Genomic DNA, 24,261 nt, shown 5'->3' on the forward strand with positions numbered 1-24,261 from the left:
TCAGTTGAAGTATTTCTTTTAAAAGGCATGTATGGCTTTTTAGAAGAAGTTTCTTCCACTTGTTTCTTAATGTCGACCATTTCGTTAGACATGGTCTTTAAAACTTTTTGTAATCCTTCTAAATTGAATGGATCTTTGGGTTGTTTTTCTTGGGATCTTCTTTGAAAGAGACCTTCTTAGATTTTCGCTCTTCCATCGCATTTTTCTTTTCTAGGGCTGTAATACGTTTCTCTACTGTTATTGCTTCTTTCATGTTTTCAACTAAGGTTGTTTTGTTAGCCCTATCAACAAAGATTTCTAAGTTTGATGGTAAAGCAGTAATATACCATTCACTTCGCACTTCCTCACTAGGCTGAGAAGCAGTAGGTATTTTGTTTAGGATTTTATTGAAACGTAAATTGAAATCTTTGATAGGTTCTCTTGACTCGGCCCTAAGGTTAGAAAAGTCATTGATCAGTGTCGTTGTAGACCTGTCATCACCAAAATTGGTCAAGAATTGTTCTTGGAAGATGTCCCAACTAGTAATAGATCCATATGGTAATGATAAATTCCATGATCCGGTTGTCCCTTGCAAAGTATAAGGGAAAAGTCGAACAAAAACATCCTCATTAACAACTCCATTGAGATTTATGGATAGCATAAAGTTATTTATATGTTCTTCTGCTAGCATGCCTGCCTCAGGGTTAAACTTAGGCAGCCATTTTTCAGGATGGGCCGGTATCTGACTCAAGGGTGCAGGCATTAAGACTGCCCCTGGGTTATTCCATGGAGATTGGGCCATTGCTGAACTACTAAAAGAAGATAGTGCAGAAGATGATCCTTGTGGTTGAGAAGATGAGGATATTATAACTCCAGATATTTGAGGAGTTGAGGAAGTTGCAATAAGCTGATGGACGATGATCTGAAGTGGAGGAGTGGATGGTTGACTTCGCAGTGAAGAGGTTGAGATGGATGATGATGATGAAAGAGTCTCGCTATCGGATCCTTTAGGAGACTTCCTTGCTCTCTTCCTAGAAGGTAGAGGTAATTTGGTTGGCTGAACACCAAACTTTTCGCTCTTTAATCTGGTGAGAGGATGAGCAGGGTTGTATTGCGAAGTCACACTGCCTTGAGATTTATCAGATTTCTAAGGAGATATAGAAAATCGCTGAAGTTTGTGAATCAAAGATTCAACTTCAGGAGGTTCAATAGTAGATTGTTTTGAAATGTCAGGGTTTGTAGCAGCGGCTGTTGATCCAACGACTTCTAACTCTGGATTTAAAGTTTCTGAATGCAATGGAGAAGTCGGAGGAGATGGTGAGGGTGATTTACTCTCAGAATGGTATTTAGATTTGGATTTTCTTGCCATTCGTAGTTCGATGCCCTCCTTCTATCACCACATATGTTGAAGCCCCGAAAATCGGGTCTACAACAAGGGGATACCCACCCGGTCCAGACATTGGTTGGCAGCTCCTTTTCCGTTTGGTATAGCGGGTCTGACTGGGGATATGGGACCAGTTTCCCAATTTCAGGGTGTGTGTGAGAAAGATTGATATTTCTGTTTCTAACAGTTTCTAAATGGAATACTTCTAATCTAATTCTAATCTAATAATAAGGAAATTATATTCTAATGACAGAAATATGTAAATCTACACTAACCCGAGGTGTAATCTTTCTTCTATGCGATCTTAAATGATTTCAAACAACAACTGATAATAAATATCATTCAACTGTTATGAGAAAAGAATGCAGTACAGATGAACCACTTCGTATAAAAAGTTAAACGAAACAGTTGCGCAAAACATATCGCATAATGATCTATTCATACACTAAGCATAAATAAATAGCTATCACCGTACAAAAGTTCCAAATGATAACTCAGGCATTCATACATTAATATATAAATAACTGAACTGGAAATCACTCTAACACAAGGCAGAAATAGTTAAGAGATAGATAACTAGTCCTACTCATGAGCTTCAAGCGATAATGATTTATTTCCTCTTGATCAAATATCCACTAAGAGTACAAAAGTGCAACATCAGTAGCAGATATCAAATGCAAACATTAATAAATCCTGTTCCATTCATTCATCAAAACCTCCTCAGAGGGTACATAAGTGCATGTTCTGGGGATAAGTTTTTGATAAATTTCAGGACCCTTCTCTAAATGCATGAGAAGGGTTTAAATACTACTAACTAAATCTAAAAATAAATTATTACAAAAATGTAGGATGCGGTTTAAATGACCGTCCTCTTTTCAGGAAAATAAAACAAAATTAAAGCTAAAATTAAATCTAACATTAAACTACTTCTGTATTTGGTCCTTGAAATCGCATGCATGCAACATCTGTTTGAGAAGAGTCGGTTGGCTGACTTCCGCTTTTAGCTGAGCTGAGAAAACAGAATCGACAAGATCTGGCGCCATTTTTTCAGCCGAATTGATGATACACTTAACAGTCATCCACTGGCTATGTGGCTTTACCAAGTATGCCCAGTAATAATCCTAATTCAACTTGGTTAACCCTTGAATTGCTTTTGCCTTTTCTTGAGCTCTCTGTTTCCAATCTGCCTGTAGTTTTGTTTTCTTGCAATTTTTGGAGTTTGCAAGTGATTGGGCAATTAGCAGCTTGCCTTTTTGGAAAAATTTTCTCAGCGCAAACTGCCTCTGTTTCTTGATCCGGGTTTCCTTGATGCGTTTTTCGCCTTTTGTGCTTTTTCCTTCCCACATATATAAAGTTCAAAATTTGTAAAAATAATACTTCTGTGAACTCTTAACTTTGAGTCTTAAACTGTTTGTTTATGATATTAACTCTGTCCAATGTCCACTTAACCATGTTTGTGGATGAGAGGATTTTGGGCCTTGCTGCTATCCGGTGTAGAAATGAGCAAGCTAGCTCTCTAAGGGATGCTTCAGAAGAACCATTTGAGCCCGCGGTAGGAACTACTTCCATTACTTTAGGATTCTCTTCTTCGAGCGGATTATACATGCCTTCCCACGTAGCTATTCTCGCGTCTTTGTTATAGGCCGTATCTATATATAAGGGTGCCATTTCCTTTTCTTCTGAGCTCGGGGCTTTGCTTTTCTTTCACATTTCAACTTGCGTATCGCTTTGTATCGGTCTATGTTCTCCGTTCCTACAATTCACAAGTAAAGTGAAAATGAATGACAAGGAAGGGTGATGGGAAAGTCTTAAATGCCGCAGACATATCAAGCATACCACCTTATGTGAAATGATTCATTGAAAAGCACGCACCCATATTCCATTATAACTGGAAACTACCTCATTTATTAGCATTAAAGCGCATAACCAGGTGTCAGCTTAGGGAAAATACTTTTCTTGAATAACGTGCTCGAAAGATCTACGATCAAGCGATTTTGCGATTTGCTTCGCAACATCGTAGATCACAACATCGCAAAATCGCAAAATCATATCATTGAAAAATTGATCGCACGTGACATCGCATTACCATATTATCGTTGTATCGTGAAATCACAATATCGCAATATCGCAAATCGCAGAAATGTTATGCATGACAACTTTGTTAACCTATCTTCTGTGAAATGCGATCTGGGGATCGGCGTCATCGCATATTGGAAAATTGAAGTGTTTCAATGTGAGTTGTGCTGAATGCGATGCGATATTTGTTTATTATCACATATCGCAATCTCGCAAATGTTGGAATTGTTCTTGTAAGGTGGCATCCCGCTATCTTATGCGATGTGCTATTTCCTAAGGAAAAATTTTATTTTACCTTATCATAAAACTTAGCTTTTTTGGATTTTCCAAGAGGGTTTCCTAAGCTTATGATGGTAAGTTTATTTGAAAAGGAAATTTAAACACTACTTTGATTTTCTAGATTTTTTAACTAAGGGTCCCCACTTATTTAGTATTAGGAATAACACTAAATAAGAAGGGGGGTTGTTGCTGGCCACAACAACCACCTCACCCTCATCAATAGAAACTAGGCTTTACCACAATCCATCCTGGATCACCAGGCCATAAAACAAGCATGGATTCCACCGGATTATTCACCTACACCATGAGGAATTTCTCTGTATCTTGGTCTCTCAGGATTTACCGCAAACCACAATCTGATACAAGGATCACTAGGCCCTAAACTGAGACACCACCCTCTAGGATTTACAGTATGTCTTTTCATTCACCGACAAGGATTCCTAGGCCTAATCAAGGGAAAACACCTCTAGGATTTACTGTATATCCCGCCATCAACCCGTCGAGGATTCCTAGGCCCATCAAGGCACACAATACATGGCTTTTCTGCAACCCATAGTCCGATTCATAGGTCACTAGGCCAGTGGATTTACCACAATCCACAGTCTGGTTCAGGGATCACTACGTCATGTGTTATTTCTTTTGGATATCCACCTCACTCAACTTTGAATCCATCTAGAAATCCATCTCAACCAAAACATAATAACCATATCACACCATGTCTATTCAAAAATGGAAAGGCTAGGCTGAAAACACTGTCACATCTAGAAAAAATCATGCCATAACAACAAATAACCACATGAAATACCATGCATGCCAAATATATCAAGGAAAACACAGATGCAAATTAATACCTCCAAAGAATCCTATTGTAGCTGCTTGATCCTGCTCTTCCTTGCTTTCTCCTTCCTTCCTCTTGCCTTCTTTTCCTTTCTTGATCCAATACCAAAGTGCTCTAAGAAAAATCTAAGTGTCCAAGAGTGAGAGAGAGAGAATACTGAGAGCTTGAGAACTGAACTAAAAAAATTCTTGAGCCAAAAAGCTTGCCAAATGATCCTCAAAATCCTTTTTATCAATGAGGCCTCTATTTTATTCATTTCCATTATTTTATTTCAATTTCCTCCTCACATGCAACCTGTGACCTTTCACCTTCCTTTTCTCCTAATTTTCATTATTTTCATACATAAATGTGCCAAAAATGCCATTTTCCTTTCCAAAGCCTTTTCCATTTTCCTTAAGCCATAATGGCCGAAATGAACAACCATTAGGATTTTTTTTCCCACCATTCAACTTATAATAAGTGTCCCATGATTTTGGTCTTATATATTTTTACATGTATTTTTAACCAGGGCTGTTACAGTAAGAACTTGTGCATCACCACAATGAGGTTTTTCCAAAGCCTTGATTGTTGCATATTGATTTATACAATTAGTTGCATAAGAAAGCATGATAAGTAGGATGCATTTATAGAGAAAGGGGTTTGGAAGGTAGATTCATTAGAGGTATAACCAGTTTAACGCGTCCACCCACTACCCCCACTAGTTCATGTGGTGTAGTAAGAACCACATAGAAATCGACATCACACATTCCCACTTTTGCAGGTAGAAGAAGGTATCTTGATGAACCTTTACAAAGGTGTGAAATAAATGTTAGAGAAAAACCAACATCATTAATAAAAGTTGTTATTTTTCTCTCCCATTTAATAAGAGAACAATTTCTTTCACAAGAGCTTGAAACAAATATTGGAGAATAAGAAGAATGTTCCTTAGGAGAATTGATAATTGAAGAACCAATTGAGGAAAATCCAACAAAGGAACAACATTCTCCTTTTGAAGAATCAATGTCTAAAGGAGAATGAGAGATAATACCTCTTGAGAATGGACCTGGAAGTTGTTTACGATGAGGGGTAGGTAATAGACCAGCACCACCACCACTAATTGGTGGAGGAATGAAGACCTTTACTTGGAGGTGGAAGAAGAGTTCCAAATGGAGGAGGAAGAGGAGAATATGGAGATGATGATAGTGAAGAATATGAATTTTTTTTTCCCATTGAAGATATAGATACTAATGTCAATATGAAGAATATCTGCATTAGTACTTCCAAATTTCAATGGATGTGAACTAAAGCCCCATAAACTTTTATTTTTGAGTTTGAATTGCTATGTAGAAATTATGATTATTTTCAAGATGCTTAAAAAGTAAATATATATCCAACTAAATTAGAATATGGGGCTTTATGATGTTTTATGGGATTAGGAATAAACTCTATAAGACCTTGGGATGCAATGAAACAAATTTTTCTAGAAAAATATAAATATTACTGTATTTAACATGCTCTTAAGGAAGAGATTTTCAAAATGAGTCAAAGAGAGGATGAAAATATTTAACACAATGTAGAAATATTTGCATATAATGTAAAGAGAGAAAATAAACATAAACTAGGATTTGAAACTCTCAAAAATATTTTATGTGAGGAATTAGAGATGAGTGGATTGATCTCTTGAAATTGATGAGTAAGGGGAATGTATCTCAACTTATTTTTAAATAAATTTATGAATTATGCAAGCATTTATCACAAGGAAGAGCCAAATATGATAAAGGATCTTGGGATCCAACTATGGCTAGAGTAAGTAAATCAACATCTAGTGCGTCATGTAGAGCTAAACTTGGTCACATATTAGAAAATTTTAAAACTGATATTCTTGGAAATTTCGGTGAACAAATTGATATGCTAAGACATCAAAACAAACAAAAGGATGAAAATGTTGCATTATCCAGATTTTGTCCTAAATGTAGAAAAAAACATCCTCTAAAGGAATTTCCTTTGGGTAACATCAAAATTTGTGTTATTTGTGCTGAAAAGCATGTGAAAAAGGATTTCCCATCCCTACCTAGACTTAACTAAGTATATTAAGTGGATAATGGAGCAAATGAAGCCTCAAAACAACTTTGTTTTGTAGCACTAAGAAGATCTTGGCAACCTCGACAACCGGGCACTATTTAGGATCCTACTAAGGAATTTCATGCTTATCACCAATATCCAAAACTTAGTTGGAATAGACCCTTACCTTGGCAACCGTGGCCACATGAAACCCAAAATCAACCTTGGCAACCATGGCCACATGAAACCCAAAATCAACCTTGGCAACAAGGATGGTGAGGGGAATATGGGGGAAATAATCCTCGATATTCCAACAATATTACCCATCATATCCTCAATCTCCACAATATCAATCCCAATAATCATATCAATCTCCTCCACAATTAAATCCACATTCACAATTAACTTCTAGCCAACCTCTTTAGTTACCATCAACACAACCTCCACAAATGCCTACCTAACTACTTGCAAAACCACTTTCAAACCCCAACAATAAAGTAGCTCAACTTGCTTACAATGTTGAGTTGTAAAATTTCCAAACCTATATGATTGCCCCTCTTGATCTTAATGATATCCATCTTAGGTCAGGAAGAGTACTTAATAAGGATTACCAGGTAATTTTCAAAGATAAAAATGAGGAGGAAGTTCTTAAGAAAATATATGATACAACAATAAAATCCATTACTCCTCTCGTAGATCAACCTTTTGCATCTTCTCAAACTCCTCCTTTTTTAGAAAGGTTAAAAAAAGATGAGAATGTAGAAAAACAATTAATACCATTAGATTATAAGATGTTATATGAATTAAGAAACATTTGTATTTGAATTCCTTTATTGCAAGCAATAAAATATATTCCTATATATGCTAAAAATATAAAGGAATTGTGTATAAAAAAACCATGGAGAAAGAGGAAGGAACCACATAAAGTACATCTCATTAGAAAGTTAGCATATATAATGATGGGAAGAACTCATATAGAAAAATATTTAGATCCAGGAAGTCCCATTGTAAAAATTCATATTAATAATATTGTAATTCCAAACACATTGGTTGATCTAGGAGAAACTATAAATGTAAAGATAAAGAATATAATAGATGAATTGCAAATAAGAAATCTTCGATATACACCAATTGTTTTACAAAGAGTAGATAGATTCACTATAAAACTAGAAGGAGTATTGGGAATATATTCTTATGCCTTTAGACTCTTGTTAATACCCAATTGATTTTCTGGTTCTTACACGTAAAACCAACCTAGGAGGACATCCATTAATATTGGGAAAACCTTGGTTAGCCATGGCCAATTCATTTATTAGTTGTATATTTGGAGATATGACAATTTAAAATGGAAATACGAAAAATAAGTTTACACTTTATCCTCTTTCCAAAACAATCACTGGATTAGAAAACACTGAATGGATTAATGATGAAATAATACAACTTGTTCTAACCATTTCACAAGCAATGAATTTTAAACAAGATGCTAAATAAACCCAAATAATGATTATGATTTTCCTCATTATCTTGGTGAAAAAATACAAAATTGTTATGTGGATATGTTAGATAAGAATTTTCAATAAAAATTACTACAAAATATTTTTCATCATATAATTCTATGTTATCATTAAATTATGGCAAAATTTTGGTAGTGTTCTTGTAGACATTAATCTTGGCAAAACCTTCAATACTAATTATAACCTAGAAAAGTCTCGAAAATAACAAATAATAAAGATTCTACAAAAACATGCCTCTACTTCTACATGGGAATATACAAATATGAGAGGTATCAACCACACACACACACACATATATGAAAATGTTATACCAATTAGGCAATCGAGAGAAGTATGAATCCTAATTTGAGGGAAATTCTAAAGGATGAAATACAAAAGATGTTAATGTAAACTTCATTTATGCAATTTTTGATAGTCAGTAGGTTTCACCATTGGTAATTGTACCAAATAAAAATGGTAAGTGGAAAGCTTGTATAGACTATAAAAAGCTAGAAAAGGCTAACATAAAAGATTATTTTCCACTTCCTTTTAGAGATCAAGTATTAGATACATTAGCAGAAAAATAATAATTTTATTTTCTTGATGGTCCTAGTAGTCATAATAAAATACAAATTTCACCACAAGACCAAGACAAGACTGCATTTACATGTACATAAGGAACATATGCTTACAAAGTATTTCCTTTTGGACTATGCAACACCCTTTCTACATTTCAAAGAGAACTTCTAGGTTACATCTTTTCTGAATTTGTTCATGATTTTGTTGAAGTTTATGTGGATTATTTTACAATATATTGTAAATTTGGAAGAAGCCTTATAAAATCTTGAAAAATCTCTTATAAGATGCCAAGAAACTAATATTTCTTTATGTCATGAAAAGTGTCATATCATGCTTAATGAAGGAATTATTTTGGGACACTATATTTCATGTAATGTGATTAAGGTCGATTTGGAGAAGATTGAAGTCGTTACTGAGCTCTCAACACCAAAGACTCAAAAGGATGTAAAATTTTTTACCGGACATGCAAACTACTATACAAAAATTATACAAAACTTTACAAAAGTATCTTCACCACTATCTAAATTACTCACTAAAGATAGTGAATTTTGTTGGAACTCCTCATGTCAATTAGCTTTTGATACATTGAGAGAAAATATCTTTGAAGCACCTATTCTAAGAGGAACAAATTGGTCTCTCCCGTTATATATTTCTACAAATGCTTTAGATACAACTTTAGGAGATTTCCTTGGATAGAAAGAGCAAAAAGCGACTTACTATATCCATTATGTGTGTAAAAAATTTGACTCTTGTAGAGTTAAATTCTACTATTATAGAAAATGAGCTTCTTACAAAAGTTCATGCCATAAATTACTTCAAACACTACATAATTGGGTATGAAACTTTTATCCATTATGAGCATGTTGCTATTAGATACTTAATGAACAAACCTATAACTAATGGTATAATTACTTGGTGGCTCTTGTTGCTATAGGAATTCAATACTACTATATTGGATAGACCTTGAAAGGAAAATAGTTGATTTCCTTTATATAATCCAAAATGAAAATACATTAGTTCCTATAGATGATAGCTTTCTTGATGAACATTTATTTGCAATTTCTACTAAAAATTCTTGGCCTGCAGATGTTGCTAATTATTTGGCTACAGGGAAGCTACGTCAACAACTGACATCAAGAGAAAAACAAAAGATCAGTAGACAAAGTGCATCACACTCCTAGATAGATGGAGAATTATTTTGAATAAGACTTGATTTAATCTTCAAAAGGTGTGTAAGAGAACATCAGGTAATGGATATATTAAAAGCATGCCATATTGAGCCACACAAAGGACAGTTTTCCAACTAAAGAATTGCAAATAAAGACTTTTCAGGATGCCATTGACCTACCCTTTTCAAAGACACCAAGGGATATGTTAAAAAATATGATAATTGTTAAAGAATAGGAAATCTAGTTCAAGATGATGAAATTCCCTTGCAACCATAGGCAGTTATGTAATCATTCAAAAAATGGGCTCTAGAATTTGTAGGGATAATTGCTCCAGTATCTAGGTAGAAAAGGTATATTCTTGTTTGTACTGATTATGAAACAAAATGAGTAGAAGCTAAACTGTTAATTTATGCCACTAAAAATGTTTTTTAAACTTTCCTTTTGAGGATATATTTAATCGATTTGGTGTCTTGTTGGAGCTGTGATCAATACCCTCCAAAACATTTCCTACATTAGAATTTTGGAGCCTACCTATGATCTCATGATATGTTGCCCCAAGTTGTTCACAGTCACTTGGTGATTGGTTGATGTTTTTATGAGTATCAAAGCCACTTGTTTACACATGCTCAAACTTTGGTGCACTTATGAGCGTACTTTTAGAAAGCTTGGAAGTCAATGCTCACCCTTGCAAATAGGCATTGTGCAATTCTCTAGAACAATGCTTGAAAGTGTTTCATTGTGAAGTATCCAATAATAGTTCCTATATAGTCTTTAGAGACAATAGATTATGCACTACTCCTAGAAAGTGCACTGCACAGTCCATGCCGACAGGCAGTGTGTAGTACCATTTGACAGTCCCTCACACTTTGGTTGTGATTATACTGTTATTCTAGTGAGTTTTCTTGATTGCCACTTTTGCGCACCTTTTATTTCACAAGTGTCACTTTCACCTTTGTGAATGTCATTTTTGCTTGATTTATCTTTAAAAGTGTCACTTTTGTGTTCTCTTCACTATAGAATATTTCTCTTTAACTTTATTTAGCTTTTGCCAGTCTCATTTTCACCTTTTCTTACTGTCGCAAGTGTCACCTTTAATTGTTTTCACACTTTGGAATACTACCAGAGGAAGAAATACCACACTCTTTTCCATTAGCTAATCTTATATATTATAATAACATGTATCAGACACTCTCTCATAACTTAGCGAACTTTCCAGCTGTAGTCAACACTTGTTTTCCAACTTGTATTCTAAGTGTTGCAAAGCTATGTTTTAACTGTCACACTTATAAATACATGTCGCTTTGTTGTTGTTTCAAGGTATGCATGATGATTTTGAGTACTTCTCATCTTATCTTCTTATGTTTGATTGAATTCATATGATTTATCCTATTTGGAACTTGTTTGTATGTTTTCTCCTCTCTTTTTATTTAGGCTTTTCCCTTGCATTAACATCTTGCACACTTAGACTCCTAGTTAGTGGATGAGCATATGTCGCATTTCTATTCAATAGTGGTGCATCCCTTACCCTATAAAAATGTGCACTGTGCCATCCTGAGAGCATCCTCCTTCAAAAACCATTACAAAATCTTGAACTGTAGTCTCTCAGTGTCCTTCCTACTTACCCTTGAAAACTACACCCAAGGCTCAGTCCTGCTTGCCTTCCTAGCACATGTCACATTCACAGTGGGAAGTGGAGCCACTCCTTGACCTTTGCAGTGGGAAACTGAGCACACCCTTAGCCTTCCCCTCAAGAACTGTGCATTTCGCAGTTACAGTGAAAAAGCATTGTTATAGACATTTTTGTGCCTTACATCATTGAGCATGAAATGTCCATAATCTAAGGGATCCAAAGTCCCTAAACATGTTGTTCCTACCCCTAGAGGAACAAGGCTAACAAACCACAACAATTCACAGAAGTTCTCCACCAGAAACTGCTCAAAAACAAGTCAATTCAGGATCATGTCAATGGCTCCACTGGCTATATGCACCGAATGTCAAAGCCAACACTGGCTACCTGCGCTGAATGTCAAAGCCAACACTGGCTACCTGCGCTGAGCGAGAGTGGACATGTGGCAAGCTCATTTCTCAAGGTGTCAAAACCCAAGAAGCTTCCAAAATGACACTTGCCTCAGGGAATTCGACTGGTGATGAGTAAGAGGTTCCAAATCTCCAAGTGGAAGCAAGAAACTCCAAGTGGAATCAAGAATTGACAGAGGGAGAGGACACTAGTCAGATCTCAAGCTGACTCATCCTCTCTCCAAAACATCTATATATGGATCTCTCCTCCATGAGATCTAGAGGCTGGAATTTTGTTATTGCAAAGAATTGTTGTTGGTTTGAGACTGGAATCATTGGGTGCTTAATGCTTTGAAGGGAGGTGAAGATAGGAATTCCATTTTGCTGGGAAGGAGATGCTGGATTGGAGCCCTCTGGGTTGTATCTCTTCCTGAACCTTGTTATTCATCAATAAAGCTATCCTGGTTTTCTCCTATATACTGATGTATATTTGATGTAAGATTGCATTAGTATGTTTAGTTTACTTCTAATCCTGAACTAGTTATGTTTATGAATCAATGTCTTTGTGTAGTGTTCTTCTCTTGTGATCTTGCAGAGACCTGTTGAAGCTGGGCGAGCAAGAAGGCAAGTAGCTGTGAACTCCCAAAGAGAAGAGAAACCGGATCGAGGGACAAACGGAAGACACCGGTTAGTCCATCCATCTCTCTTCATTCTTAATTCATAAAGGAAGAATACTAGAATAGCTGTCTCTGTTTGTTGCTAAGGCACTGTCACACCTTAGGTGGATAGGATCGTCCTGCATAGGCATTTTTCCCCACAACAAATTGGCGACTCCACTGGGGAAATTTGTTTTAATCATTTTATTTGTGTTTCTATCATTGTTTGTTTCATAGACTCAACAGCAACAATCGAACTGCTTCTGCTATTCTCAGTTGCAAAGTAGACAGTTGCTGCCTTGATCCAATCACTGGATTTGTCTATGATCTGAACAATGGACTCACAAATGATTTGATGATCCTTTGTGATAGATCTTAGTACCCCCTCAAAGCATCCCTTTGATTGTACCTTGCTTGTTGCTTTTATTTGGCCTAAACCATTGATTAATTAGCAATCTGTGACCCAGAACCCAGTGAGAAACTCTCGTTTCTCGTTCAGCGTGAACCCTGAAGGGATTCTGCATTTCAACGCAGGTCCCGTGAAGGCCACCTGCGATGAATGTCAAAACCCCAGTGTTGAGGTTGCGCTGATCCAGTTTTGCCTTGTGCAGCTAGGGTTCTCTGCTCTCTGTTGCCCTGTTTTGATCTCTGTTTTTTTTGCAGCCTATAACCAGCATAGGTACCAGTCTGATAACTCATTTTCTCTGTTTAAATTCCGCCTCCTTTTGTACAAAAAGACTGTGAGTGTTTTTATGTGTTTGTGGCGTCATTTACAGTTTTCCTTTGCATGAGTGAAATAATCATCCTGTAGCCCTTGATTCAGATCTGTTGATTGTGATCTTAGGAGAGAGTTCATTGGCTGTTTACAGTTGATTATACATTTGCTTTTGCTTATTGGTTTGAGTTTGTCTCTTTTGAGTGTCGAAACAAGTGTTCATTTCGAAAGTCGTAAAGTGTTGTAATCTCTTCTACCCTTTCTGATTTCGAAAAAGTAAATTTGTTTGTATTTGTCATTTAAAAGCAAATTCAAAGTTGTACAAAAAGCTTTCTTTGTAGGCATCAATACTAAGAAAGCGAAAAACAAACACTTGCATTGTGCATTTGCATTTTGATAGTTTGCATGCTTGATTTAGGAAAAGTGCATTAGAGTGTGCTGATCGCTCTTTGAGAAAAGATGGTGTCTTTCTTTTCCCTTAGTAGCTAGGATTTTCAAAGTTGAAAAGATATAAAGCTTGCTTATCATCTTAGACTGCATTTAGGAATTGTACCATACATCTCGTGGTGATCCAGAAAGGCAAACTTCTAAAAAGATCAACTTAAAATAAACTGAATGAACTTAACAACGCTTTGCAACATAACGCACAACATAGAGGTCTAGGCTAGAGACGTGTTCTGGCGTCGTTAAGCCTGGTGACTGTCGATCTCGTGGAAGGTGGGTGATTCCTCCTGAGGGACGATAGCGCCAGTACGAATTGTGCTCCCATGTACCGTCGTGTATATATTGGGAGACCCCTATAGGAATTTAACCTTTATCCTTAGGAAGCCGTGTCGGCCGCCCTACTGATCGCAATGCACTGAACACAACATTCAGGAAGATCGACCGCCCGTACCTTAAAAAGTATTCTGCGGTTTTGCGAAAAGTTTGGCACACCCTCTGCCTAGAACTCCAGAGCAGTTCCTTTTGGCCTTTTTCAAACTCTATAACAGAAAAAGTCCATCCGAGCATTTGTCACTTCGGGCTCGTTAAAACATCGAAGGAGACTAGAGTCATCTTTAGCTTTTTCTCGACTCTTTAAAAGTGAAAAAGCAAGTTGTGTCTAAAGTGTCTAAAAAATTCATTCAATTCGGAAACACACTTTCCCCTTTTGTATTTTAGTTGATCGAGTAATCCGCAATCGTGGAAGAAAGTCAATTGAAACCCTGTCGTTCGCGGAGGCTTACGAGTCAACCGTCTTTGTCTCCGGAATCGAAAACAGTACGGACAAAGCGGACTCGTTTAACCGGTTCGAAATCTCCTATCAAAGTTAGAACAAGTGTTCCAACAACGTCTGAGATTCCGGTTACTCCAAACATTTCTGGAAACCCTGCCTCTATTGAAGAAGTTCAACAGCCACAGAGGGACAGTGACGCTGATCCTAGTCTGAGAGCAAATACTTGCGTTACTGAACCAGTTCCATCTGTAACTGGTCCAGAGAGTCTTGCTCCTCAAACAACTGTCGCTGTCGATTCAACCCCTTCTTCGGCACCAGAAATATTTTACGAACCTGGCGGTCTTCCTCTTCCACCTGGTTTGATTGCGATAGAGGAAATTGTAGAAGATCCGCAAGCAAGTACTCCAACCCATTTTGGAGTAGGGGTCACTCTATTTCCTTCTACATCAGAAGTTAGTCTATCACTAGTGGAAGTTCCTGTAGAATCGCTAGGCAATCTATTGGATAGACTCAAAATGTCTGAGCAACCGTTAACATCTAGGACTGTGTCGAACGACACAGCGACAGCAGAACTCCCTGCCGTCACTCCGACGATGTTTGCCGGCATACCATCTGTCCCAGCTAGCTCACAACCGCTAGAAGGAGTCCACCCAGGGACTATTTCGACAGTGTGGTATGTTCCAGTTTGTTCCTCTGGAATAATATCCGGCAACTCTTATGTTGAAACTCGACAAATTGATCCCTATGGAGGTCAATTTGGGCCACCCAGTCCCCAAGGGCAAACAATCCCCTTGAGTTCCAGATTGCTACCGTATGGGGGGCAGTATGCCCTTTCATTACCCCCTCCGGGAGGATATCCATACGAGAGTTCTCAACAGTATTCAGGTTATACTGGAGTTACGACAAGTGGTTGGGTACCTATGCTACCCCAACAACCAAGAGTTGTGTATTCTATGCAACAATGTGTACCTATGTCGAGCATCCCGACAACACCAGCTATTGTAACAGTGTCACAAGTTCAAACGATGCCTATTGTATGTCAACCTCAGATTTCTCAGGTTGTAATGCAACATCCCCTTGACCCTGTGACACAACCACAATCTCCAACTGGTGGGGCGAAACAGGTCCAAAAGGGTACAATTACCCCACATCTTGGTCCGACGGTTAGTATAGCGCAGCAGAACATGGCTTCACAACCGTGGCTGGTGCAGTACCAACAACCACAATTCCAGCAAGTGTACCAAGGTTCTGAGAAGTAGATCTTTGCGAATAGTGGACAACCGTACATTCAAAATGGTCAAAACCAACCACTTTACAGTGGTCAAGTCCACCAACCGTATCAGTCATACCAACATCAATTACATTATGCTAGTATGCAAAGGCCTACTGCTCAGGCGATTCCATCGTATCCTGGGTATGCTTCACCTAACCTGAATCAATAGTTACCATTCGTGGCAACTCTAGAGTTACCCGATTTACACCGGTTAACAAACGATCCAATTGCTTACGCCCCTTGGTGGCCAGCGATTCCTCACAAACTTCCATCGGACATTCCTAAATTTAATGGAAATCCAGGTGAAGACCCATCGAATCACGTGATGACTTTTCATCTGTGGTGTTCGTCGAACACCCTGAACGATGATTCGATAAGGCTTCGCCTTTTTCAGAGGACGTTAACGGGTCCAGCAGCAAAATGGTATATTGAATTACCTAGAGCCTCTTTCGACAATTTCAGTTCCCTAGCCACGACTTTCTTAACCCATTTTCAGTTACCGATAAGGTATGAAATGGGAACAGAAATCTTAACCAACTTCAAGCAGACAACGGCCACTCATATATCCGATCATATACATGAGTGGCGTCGTCGTCGTAGGATGGTGAAAACATACGTTCCCGATCAGCTATTAGCTGAATGGTTTATAAAGTCATTACTTCCTGCCATAACGGAAGATGTGGCCAAGGGGGGAGTCATAATAGAGGAGCAAGTTATTGCTCGTGCACAATATCTAGACTTAGTATACACTCAGTCTGGCACGCTCTATGACAAAATACCTGACGCCCCTAGACCGGAATTCTCAATTCCTCCTCCTCCTAAATCAAATAGTGACTCTCATGCCGACGATGGTGTGATTGGCACGGCAAACGCGAAATCGACAAAGGTTTCGTCTAAGAAAGCCCGTAAGAATTCAGATCAAAATGCAAAAGAAGAAATTCTTGCTTCGGAAGTAAATGTCGTATCAGGAGATAAAGGCAAAGAAACCAATCAACCAGGAAGCAAGAAGAAGCAAAACAAAGGGAAGAAGAAGAAACATGGTGAGTGATCCCTTGAGAAAACTTCTTCAAACCCTCCTGGGAATAGGAAACCAAAAAGTCCATGTCTTATATGTGATGAGGATCATTGGACAGGCAATTGTCCATACAGAGCTGAGCTTAAGAGGTTCTTCAAAAGTTCGCAAACCTCAGTTGTGTTAACTGATCCGTTTCACAATCCAGGTCAAAATCTGGTTGATAGTGGAAATGCTTCCCCGTCGCAAGTGCTAATGTCGTCAATCTCCAAGCAACAAAATGATGCTTTGATTTTGACAAGGAACAAAGATTACGGGAATCCGCAGCTGTCAAACGACAAAGGTAAAGATCAACCAAGTAGTTCGACAACAAATTCGACAGAAGTTGTACCACCCATCATTCTTGAATTAAAAATAAAACCGCCAAGGGGAGTAATACACAAGTCGACATTTAATCCTCGCGCCAGAGCGGCGCAGCATTATAACATAGTGGAATATTTGGCCCAATCGCCATCCGCTATGTCGACTCTTGAAGTACTACAAAATTGCCCATCCCAAAGGCAGGTTTTGTTATCGGCTATTGGTGGGGTTGATCCTAAGGATTCCAATCTTGTATCCTTCGACCACAAAGGATACGATCCTCAGCTACCAGCTCAACTAGCTTTCCTTATTCAAGTGAAAGCCCTCAACAAAACTGTTCACCGAAAAATTATTGATGAGGGGGCATTTACATGTATCATATCGATGAGTTGCTGGAAAACTCTAGGATCTCCAACCTTGTCGCGATCTTCGACGACACTATAAGCATTCGACGGAAGGACGTACACCCCGTACGGTATCCTAAATAACTTGAAGGTTGAACTAGGCGGAAAAACAATAGAAATAGATGTTGAAGTCATTGATGGGAATCTTGACTACAACATCCTACTGGGAAGAGCATGGATATATGCCATGGCAGCTGTAGTGTCGACTTATTTTAGGAAGATCACATTCCCTTTTCAAGGAGGGATTACGGTCGTCGACCAACAGAACTTCCTCCCTAATGGTTCACAAGTTACAGGAAGCATTCCCATGATCCATGGAAGCAACCATTCGCTTCAAGATATCGGAGTAGGCCTACTGAAAGACCCCACATTGATGGGAACTTTCGCGCTTCCACCTCCCATCTATATAGGAGAAATAGCGTTAGTAGCAGCCTGAAACATGATATCTTCTACGAAGGTCGCAGAAGATGATATCGGCATGGATCATGCAATGGTTTTTCCCCCAAGCCCAATAGAAATATTGTAGCAATCAATGTTTCGGGCATGGGAGGCGAACCCAAATCAATGCTCATCAAGCGTTTGGGTAGATAGGTCTAGAGAATATGGTACCTCATTAGATCCTTGGTCAAAAGTGCATGGGACTGACGAAGGAATCCTACAATCAATGTTGATTGAGGGGGCACCATGGAATGATCACCGCCATCATTCCCTTCTTCCAGAATATGAAGAAGATACTCAACATGACCTTTATCACCCTTCAGTTTTTGAATTCCTATCAAATACTGTAAATACGGTGGATTCCGAGCGGAACTTATCCAATATTGAAGAGACTATAGCCATAAATATCTCGACTAAAACAAATGTTGTAGAGAATATTTATGTCGGCAAAGGTTGTTCTCCTTCAGAACTGGAAATATATAACGCTCTTTTTCGCGAGTTCAGAGATGTCTTTGCTTGGTCATATGATGAAATGCCAGGCATTGACTCGAGTATTGTTGAACATGAAATTAAGATGTATCCTGATGTCAAACCAGTAAGACAACGACTTCGGCAGGTGCACCCAAACAAAGCCGCTGCAATTAAAGCAGAAGTTGAAAAGCTTCTACATTCTGGTTTCATCTACCCGGTTCCTCTAACCGATTGGGTATCAAATATTGTCCCTGTTATGAAGAAACAAGGGACAATTAGAGTGTGTGTCGACTATAGGGATGTAAACCAAGCTTGTCCGAAGGACAACTACCCTACACCCTTCATCGACCAGATAATTGATGAATGCGCCGGATGTGAAATCTTTTCATTTATGGATGGATTTTCCGGGTATAATCAAATAAATATCCACCCACAGGACCAGTTAAAGACTGCATTATTTGTCCGTGGGGCACATTTGCTTATCGAAAATTACCCTTTGGTTTAAAGAATGCAGGGGCGACGTTTCAGAGGGCAATGAATTATGCCTTCCATGACATCAAGAACATCATTCAACCATATCTCGACGACCTTCCAGCTCATTCGCGAAAGCGGACTGATCATCCGCAACATTTAAGAGCGATATTTCTACGTTGCCGACACTACAAGATAAGACTCAATCCACACAAATGTGTGTTTTGCATCGGTTCTGGTCGTTTACTTGGCTTTGTAGTCTCCAAGGATGGGATTCGTCTCGACCCTTGCAAGGTTCAGGCAATCATTAATTTGCCTCCACCTTCAAATTTGCTTCAGATTCAGAAACTCCAAGGGAAAGCAAACTTTCTGAGGAGGTTCATTCCAAATTACGCAGAAATTGCTAAAGGTTATACTTATCTTTTGAAAAAGGATGTACCTTTTGTCTGGGATCAGGTGGCGCAAGCTTCCTTTGATGCTCTGAAAGATTCTCTAGTAAAAGCATCATTAACGTATGCCCCAGACTATCAAAGAGATTTTAACCTGTATCTAGCTGCAGCGGATACGACCATTGCTATGGTTTTAGTTCAAGAAGTCGATGGAATTGAACATCCTATATATTATTTAAGTAAAAACTTGAATGATACAGAAAGCAAATATTCTTATGTTGAAAAACTAGCGCTTGCAGCTGTTCAAGCGATTCAAAGATTTCGACATTATGTCCTCTTTCGGAAAACTACCATTTTATCAGATTGCAACCCCATGACTTATATACTGTCGCGACAGTTGCTGGGGGGCAAATATTCAAAATGGATAGCGATCCTTCAAGAGTTTGATCTGGAATTTGTAAAATCCAAATCAAAGAAAGCTCTAGTTTTCGCAGAATTATTGTGCGATCTCCCATCGTCATCCAACGATGAAACATTCGAAGAATCAATCGTGGACGAGAATTTGTTTCTGATATCTACAAGCAATGAGTGGTATGGAGATATAATAATTTATCTCCAAACCCAAAGGTTCGGGCCTAACACCTCTCACTCTGAACAGAAACGTATAAGATACCAAGCTAAAGACTACATGATCGTCGGTGATACGCTTTACCTTCGTGGTATCGATACAGTTCTGAGGAGGTGCCTCACCCATGAGGAGGCCGAAAAAGCCCTAAATGAGTGTCATTCAGGCACGTGTGGGGGGCATCAATCTGGATATGCAACAGCACAAAAAATCTTACGAGTAGGATACTTCTGGCCAACCATGTTCAAAGATTGCATAACCGCAGTCAGAAGTTGCCATGCTTGTCAAATTTTTGATAGCAAAACCAGAAGACCACCCGCACCTTTGCAGCCAATAGTTGCTGTTGGGCCTTTCGCCAAATGGGGCATCGATTTCATGCAATGTAACCCCACCTCAACCGGGGGGCATGGGTATATTATAGTTGTTGTTGACTATTTTACCAAATGGGGCGAGGCGATGCCTACATTAGATAACACTGGTGAAACAACTGCCCTTTTCTTTTTCAATCATGTAGTCGCCAGGTTCGGCGTACCATAGCCTATAGTTACGGATCATGGATCGCATTTTTGCAATCACATGATGGCTGAATTAGCTGCCAAGCTAGGGCTATCTCACGACAGCTCTACCCCGTATTATTCGCAAGCCAACGGACAAGTTGAAGCGATCAACAAGGTCCTGAAGCGTATGTTGCAAAGGATGATCGGAGTTCACAAAAGAAGGTGGCACCTAATCCTGTACTCAGCCTTGTGGGCTTACCGAACATCGATGAGGAATGCGACCGGGTTCACACCTTTCGAACTGGTGTATGGCCTGGAGGCAGTCTTACCATTCCAGTGCGAAATTTCGTCTCTTAAACTCGCAATTGATCTCCTCCTCGGAACTTCTGAAGAATAGGCCCGTTTCTTGGAATTAATCCAATTGGATGAAACCCGTCGTGACGCCGCTTTGACTAATGAAGCCCATAAGAAACGAGTCAAGGCGCAGTTCGACAAAAATGTCAAACCTCGTGTCTTCTCAGAAGGTGACTTGGTCTTGCTTTACGACCAAGAATCCGACAAATTGGGAGCAGGTAAATTTAATTCTTTGTGGATGGGACCATATATTGTTAAACGAGTGTTAGCAAAAGGAGCCTACGAGTTAATGGATTATGACAGAATTCCACTGGCGCAGCCCCGTAATGGGTTGTACCTCAAGCGTTACTATGCTTAAATAGTGACCAATATGCATGCACCTTGATTTGCGTTATTATGCTGGGGGCATGCAAACTTATCATTGAGCAGTTTTAGCACAAAGTTCATGCTCGTTAAAAAATAAACGCAAGCTCTGAGCAGTTTTAACGTGGACTTCATGCTCGTTAAAAAATAAACATAAGCAATGAGCAAGTGCTCTACCCGGTAAATAACCACTGTGAATGTAACTTTATCAGCCATTAAAGCCTTGGTCGTGTTTGCACCGTCACCTCCACTTTTCATTTGGCCGATCGTTCACCTCCATATGATTGTTTACCCATTTTGAGGAACAGCTGTGAAGAGTGATTTCACCTAGCCATCCTTGTGACACTTCCGTGATTGGAAAATTCCAACCTGTACCTGGAATCAGCTGCTAACCCTGTTTATCACTCGTTCCTCAAAAGACGAGTCTTCTTTAAGCTCTTTTCAGCTGACTCATAAAATATGAAAAGATTGCCGAGTCCTTGGCCTTCCAGCTCGTTAAAGGGGCAGGAAGTGCTATCCCTCCTCTAGATTTTAATCTTTTTGGACCTGAGGGATTATTGCACAAAAAGATCGAGCGCTTGTTTTGTTCGGCTCGTTAAAACTATCGAAAACTCATCCCTTCTGTATTGTTTTATACTTTTTCGGACTAAAGGGATTAGATGATGAAAAAGGAATTTTGGAGTTAACTTTATGTACCTTTTCAGACTCTCTAAAAATGAAAAGGACCGAGTTATCCTTGTCGTTAGACTCGTTAAAATCACTAAATAGCGACAAACTTGTCTTTAGACGAGAACGAGTTTCACTATCGCTAGGCTCGTTAAAACATAGCGATGGGCTTGCCCGAAGGGTAGGTTATAGAACAAGCATATGTTATCCTCCTCAAGCTTGACAAAAATAAAGAGGTACTGGTCAGCAATGACTGGGGAAAAATTGGGAGAAACTCAAGAAAACTTTGATGGTAGCAAGTCGCTCTTGAACATGACACTTTTCCTCCGTACCACAATCGGGTTGGGTTGTTTCATTCACCGGTCACATCACCATGGTCTCGCCATACCATCCATAATTGGGGTAATGCTACCGATCCATCGCATCAGTGTTGCCATATGTTCAAGAGAAGTCGTTCAGAAAGAGTCAACCGTGTCCCATCCACTGCCATACATTATCCTTCATCCGTTCATGACCGCCACCCTGAATCATATGTCACAGATCGTTTTCACCTCCATCAAAATCATTAGCTCCGTTCCATGTCACTGATGTGGGATTCATTAAGGCCCTCCTTTGACGGATCGCTTCTTGTCGACATCAGCTCATTATCCAAGAAGTTGATCTAGGAACAACCCCTTCAGTACTTTGAAGCTTGCATGCCTCAATGGCAAGTTTCTCACTTCCGACGACAGGTATACATCAATGACCTTCAACCAGAAGATTTTGCGTGGTGTTCGACGCCAAGTCCTTAATTCACACCACGTGAATTGTACTACAGTACCTTGAGGGTCATTATCATTATCGGTGATTCCTCTCGCGCTTGTTAACGGTTTACCTCATTGACCGGTAATCAAGCGATGTCTTTCCATGTTCGACTTCAGAACAATTCTCACATGGATCGACTTGTACTTAGAGTGAAGATCGAATGAGTTTGAAGACCCCAGATCTAGTTTCATCCATCCGGGCTGCGATATATATTCAGGAAAGATAAAGACATTTGACATGTACATCATTGCAGCAGATGATCATCCTACTCAAAGGATGATAATTTCATCAAAATTATCAGTCTACCATCAGACGATTGTCTGTTCTATGTACAGAAAATGAATTTATAAAGCTGAGCATGGGAATGCCCGCCTTAGCTAGATCATGAAAGCAGTATGAAAAATAATGTATTGTATTGTATCTTAGTACAAGTCTCCTCCCAGCATTGGATGAACTTCGGACCCTCCTAGATAAAGCATTTCACCTGATAAATGGCCTCATACTTTAGGGGGCAACTATTATAGACATTTTTGTGCCTTACAGCATTGAGCATGAAATGTCCATAATCTAAGGGATCCAAAGTCCCTAAAAATGTTGTTCCTACCCCTAGAGGAACAAGGCTAACAAACCACAGCAATTCACAGAAGTTCTCCACCAGAAACTGCTCAAAAACAAGTCAATTCAGGATCGTGTCAATGGCTCCACTGGCTATCTACGCTGAATGTCAAAGCCAACACTGGCTACCTGCCCTGAATGTCAAAGCCAACACTGGCTACCTCCGCTGAGCGAGAGTGGACATGTGGCAAGCTCATTTCTCAAGGTGTCAAAACCCAGGAATCTTCCAAAATGACACTTGCCTCAGGGAATTCGACTGGTGATGAGTAAGAGGTTCCAAATCTCCAAGTGGAAGCAAGAACCTCCAAGTGGAATCAAGAACTGACAGAGGGAGAGGACACTAGTCAGATCTCAAGCTGACTCATCCTCTCTCCAAAACATCTATATATGGATCTCTCCTCCATGAGATCTAGAGGATGGAATTTTGTTATTGCAAAGAATTGTTGTTGGTTTGAGACTGGAATCATTGGGTGCTTAATGCTTTGAAGGGAGGTGAAGATAGGAATTCCATTTTTCTGGGGAGGAGATGCTGGATTGGAGCCCTCTAGGTTGTATCTCTTCCTGAACCTTGTTATTCATCAATAAAGCTATCCTGGTTTTCTCCTATATACTGATGTATCTTTGATGTATGATTGCATTAGTATGTTTAGTTTACTTCTAATCCTGAACTAGTTATGTTTATGAATCAATGTCTTTGTGTAGTGTTCTTCTCTTGTGATCTTGCAGAGACCTGTTGAAGTTGGGCGAGCAAGAAGGGAAGTAGCACTGAACTCCCAAAGAGAAGAGAAACCGGATCGAGGGACAAACGGAAGACACTGGTTAGTCCATCCATCTCTCTTCATTCTTAATTCATAAAGGAAGAATACTAGAATAGCTGTCTCTGTTTGTTGCTAAGGCACTGTCACACCTTAGGTGGATAGGATCGTCCTGCATAGGCATTTTTCCCCACAACAAGCATGCCACCCTTATGTCCTACACTTGCTCACTGTGCCTAGAATGAGCTCTTCCTTTCTCCTTAGTGCATGACATATTTCTAGTGGATAGTGCAGCCTCTCCTAGATCACTATTGAAGAAAAATG

This window comes from Pinus tabuliformis, chromosome 1_1 (assembly GCF_031772625.1).
Source record: "Pinus tabuliformis cultivar Carrire ecotype Pingquan chromosome 1_1, CPIR1, whole genome shotgun sequence".
Taxonomy (NCBI): domain Eukaryota; kingdom Viridiplantae; phylum Streptophyta; class Pinopsida; order Pinales; family Pinaceae; genus Pinus; species Pinus tabuliformis.